Here is a 5,004-nt window from a genome sequence, read left to right on the forward strand (position 1 = left end):
CAGGAGAATCACTTGAAGCCAGGAGGCAGAAGTCACAGGTGAGCCAGATTGCGCCGCTGCACTCCAGCCTGAGCAACAAGAGCAAAACTCCATCTCAAAAAAAAAAAAAAAAAAAAGAAAGAAAAAAGAAAGAAAAGAAAGAAAGAAAGCAAAGGAATAAAAGAGTGGCTATCCCAAGGCAGAATGGCAGCATGGGCTGCTTGACGGAGCATACTTACGGTTATTTATTGATTATATGCTGTGTGAGGGGTGGATTATTCATTTGGGAAAGAGGTGGGGAGTTCCCAGAACTGAGGGTTTCTTCCCCTTTTTGACTACATAGGGTAACTTCCAGACATTGCCATGACATTTGTAAACTGTCATGAACTGGTGGGAGTGTCTTTTAGTATGCTAATGCACTATAATTAGCATTTAATGAGCAGTGAGGACACCAGAGGTCACTTTCACTGCTATCCTGGTTTTGGAGGGTTTTGGCCTGCTTCTTCATTACATCCTGTTTTATCAGCCAGGTCTTTGTGACCTGAAACTTGTGATACCGGTCCTACCGAACTCCTATCCCATCCTGTGACAAAGGATACTTAACCTCCTGGGAATGCAGCCCAGCAAGTCTCAGCCTCATTTTACGCAGTCCCTGTTCAAGATGGAGCTGCTCCTGTTCAAACACCTCTGACATGTTTACTACTGCCTGGCACAGAGGTAGGGCTCCATAAATGTGAATTCTCTCCTTCCTGATTGTGCCCAAGCTTCCTGGGTTGCCACTTACACTGCTTGTTGGTACACATTCTGGACACTTTCCTCTGCTCAAAAGTCACCTTCTTGAAGCCTTTTCTGACTGACTACTTTTCCAGGGGTGGAGAGTAACTACTTCCTTGATGCCCCGTAGCATTCCCTATTTCCCTCAGTTAACATGTCACTGTACTGACTCAGTGCAGACACGATTGTTGAGTGAACAGGAAGTTCTGCCTGTCTAGCAGGACAATTTTCTGTTGTCAGAAGCTGGGTCCACCTGCCTGGTGCTTATCCCAGGACAAACAATACGTGTCATTTCTGGATTCCTGGCCCTGCCCCACTTTATTTATAATGTCCCAAAACACCTACTTATGTAAGCAGTTCAAGGTTCCAATTTTATTAGAAGCCATTCCACGGAAGGCTTTGAATGCTAGCAGTGCATACTTGGTTGGTGGCCAATTATTTCCAATGCTATTGGAAAACGGAACATGATAAAAAAATAAGAACATACTGGGGTGCAGTGGCTCATGCCTATAATCTCCAAATTTTGCGAGGCCAAGGCAGAAGGATCTCTTGAGCCTGAGATTTTGAGACCAGTCTGGGCAACATGGTGAGACCTCCATCTCTACAAAACAATTTTTAAAAATTAGCTGTGTTTAGTGGTGCATACTATAGTTCCAGCTAGTGGGGAGACTGAGATGGGAGGATGACTTGCACCCAGGAGAGGTTGAGGCTGCAATGAGCCATGATTGTGCCACTCTACTGCCTGGGCAACAGAGCAAGACCTTGTCTCAAAAAAAAAAAAAAAAAAAAAAAGAATAAGAAGATAACATTAAACTTTGCTTTTAGTGACCTTCAAGGGAGCAACCTGCAAGGGTTATGGCAGTCATTTTCAAACTGGTCCACACAGTGGAATTACTCAGTTCCTCCACCAGAGAATGACCAACTGTATTAGTCTGTTCTCACACTGCTGTAAAGAACTACCAGAGACTTGGAAATTTATAAAGAAAAGAGGCTTAATTGACTCACAGTTCCGCAGGCTATATAGAAGCCATGGCTAGAGTGACCCCAGGAAACTTACAATCATGGCAGAAGGGCAAAGGGGAAGCAAGTACATCTTCACATGGTGGCAGGAGAGAGAGAGAAGTGGGAAGTGCTACACTCTTTTAAACAACTAGATATTGTGAAAATTCACTCACTATCATGAGAAAACTAAGGGGGAAATTGCCCTCATGATCCAATCACCTCCCACCAGGTCCCTCCCCCAACAATGGGAATCATTATACAATTTGACATGAGATTTGGGTGGAGGCACAGAGCCAAACCATATCACCAGGGTTTTGGAAGTTTTAAAAAAATACTCAAGATAGTTTTGATTTGCAAACAAGTTTGGGAACCACTGGGTTGTGGGATTACTGGATATTGACAAAATGGAGATAGTGAGTATAGACCACTCTTCTCAAAAGAGCTTGGCAGTGAAGAGATAAAGGTGCACAGAAAGTAGGAGGTAAGAGGATACCAGGAAGGCGAGGGTTTATTTGTTTACAATATGGGATAACTTGAGAATCCTTATCAGCTGAAGGGAAAAATCCAAAAAGCAGTGGAGACTGAAGCTTCTAGAATAATTCCTGGAGGCGATGGGTCAGTGGCACTAATGAAGAGATTTATTTTATTTTTTATTTTTGAGTCAGGGTCTCTCTCAGTCACCCAGGCTGGAGTTCAGTGGCACGCCCATGACTCAATGCAGCCGTGGACTCCTGGGCTCAAGCAATCCTCCCACTTTCACTTCCCAAAGTTCTGGGATTACGGGTGTGAGCCACTACCCCCAGCAATAAGCAGATGCTTTAAAAAGACACCTCTCCAAGGCACTGGGGGCATCCCTCCCAAACCGGATAGGATTATTACTTTTCTAAATACTCCAATGTCTCTCTGCTGCCTACAAAATGAAATAAAAACTCTTTAGTGTCACACAGAAGGCATTAACAAATAAAACGTATTTTTATTCTCCAACATGCCAAATGTAATTATGTTCATCATAGGAAAACTGGAAACCACAAAGGAATAAAAATAAGTAGATGGACATTACCCATAGTCTTACAGTTAATGATTGCTCCCAATATTTGGAGATACTTCCAATATTTCTCCTCACTGCACATCTTTTGTTGGTTATGGGACATAGCTGGGATCACACTATAAGCAAATTCAAGAAACCAGTGCAATTGCAGGCAGCATTAATAGAAACTGTATGGAATAAAGAACAGAATGGTACCCCTTTGCTCTGCTCTTGTCAGGTGCTGCTCTGTGGAGTGTGAAGTTTGAGTCTGAGTATCCTTTTAAGAGGAGGACCAATGAAGTGGATCTCATGGAGGAAGGGAACAAGCAATATGAGGTCTCTGTTAATTTAGTTTCAACTTCTGATTTTCTTTTCATCTCCTGCCATCCTGCCATATCTGGCTCTAAACCCGTGCAAGCCATATAACTGTTGGTTCCCAGAGATTCAAACATTTATACTCATCTGTGTCCTCTGCACACTTCCCTTTGCTTTGAATTGCCCCTTCTTCCTTCAAAGCCCAGCTCTGAGAAGGCATCCATCAGAGGCCTCACAATGGAATAAATCATTTTGTGTTCTCAGAGCACTTTCAGTATTTCTTATATTGCTGCTACCATACAAGTCACAGAATAAGCACGAGAGTTATTACTGTATGGGTGTCTCTCCCTGAGAACAACACCATGGCTGATTCAACTTCATGACTCTTTTATAAACCCTGCACAGTTCCTGGAAAATAGTCTATTTATTTATATTTATTACATTCTACCTTGTTATAGGAGTAAGTTAAGAAAGCTTACAAGGATACCTGAAATGTAAGCTCACATAAATTATATGTGGGGTTTTTTTTTAAAGTAAAAAACAGAAAAGACAACAAAGTAAAAAAAAAAAAAAAAAAAAAAAAAAAAAAAAAAAAAAGCTGTGATTGCAAATGATTATAATCACACCAGTCTCAAGAGGGGCAGCACTTGGCTCTGGGCTTTCTAGCAGCTAAAGTGAAAGGGTCAACTTTCGGGCCATACAGGTCACAATGTCCATGGTCGGATGTGGGTAGGTAAGAGCAGGACAATTAATTACTCAATGCTTTTTGGCATCAAGATAAAATAGAAATTTCTCCTGAGGAATCCTAATGAAGAGGGCTTCATGTGGCATGATAAAAAAAAAATTTTGTTTCAGTTTTCTATTGCTACATAAGAAACTGCTCCAAAGCTTGGTGGCAAAGATGACAATTTATTATGATTATTCATGGTTCTGAGGGTTGATAGGCTTAACTAGGTGGTTCTCACTTGGGGTCTTTCATAAGGTTGTGGTCAGATGGCAGCTGAAGCTGATCATCACTTGAATGTCTGACACCTGGGCTGGAACAACTGGAGAATCTGGGAGGTTGATCAGACACTCTCAATGCAGACCCTTCATTTGGATAACTTGAACTTCTTCACAGCATGCCAGCTGGTTTTCCCCAGAAGAAGGTTATCAAGAAAGTCAGACAGAAGCTGGGAAGCTTTGTAGGATATAGGCTTGAAAGTCTCACAGAACCACTTCAACTATATTCTGTTAATGAAAGCAGTCATAGGCAAACCCAATCTCAAGCAAGTAGAGGAATAGAATACATCTCTCAATGGGGAAATTGCTTGTAAAGGGAGGGAAGGAATTAGCAGAGGCCATCTTGGAGACAAGCTACCATAATTCTAAACATGTTCAAAATATATGTACTTCTTCATAGACTATTTCTTATACCATCTTTTCAGCATAGTCTGTGACACGGATTTATTCATAAATCTATGCTTTCATTCAACAAATAGTTATGAAGTATTTTCAGTGACAGGTAGTACACAGTAGTGGTTAAAAGCAAGGGTGAATCTAGACTTTTCCACTTATTAGTGGTGTGACCTTAGAAGTTACTTTATTTCACTGTGTCAGTGATATAATTTGACTGTGTCCCCACCCAAATTTCATCTTGAATTGTAGCTCCCATAATTTCCTGGTGTTGTGGGAGGGACCCAGTGGGAGATAACTGAATCATGGGGGCAGTTTGCCCCACACTGTTCTCATGGTAGTGAATAAGTCTCATGGCATCTGATGGTTTTATAAGGGGAAACCCCTTTGCTTGCCTCTCATTCTCTTGTCTGCTGCCATGTGAGACGTGCCTTGTGTCTTCCACCATGATTATGAGGCCTCCCCAGCTACATGGAACTGTGAGTCCATTAAAACTCTTTGTTTTGTAAATT

The sequence above is a fragment of the Macaca fascicularis genome, chromosome 7 (genome assembly GCF_037993035.2).
Source record: "Macaca fascicularis isolate 582-1 chromosome 7, T2T-MFA8v1.1".
Lineage (NCBI taxonomy): Eukaryota > Metazoa > Chordata > Mammalia > Primates > Cercopithecidae > Macaca > Macaca fascicularis.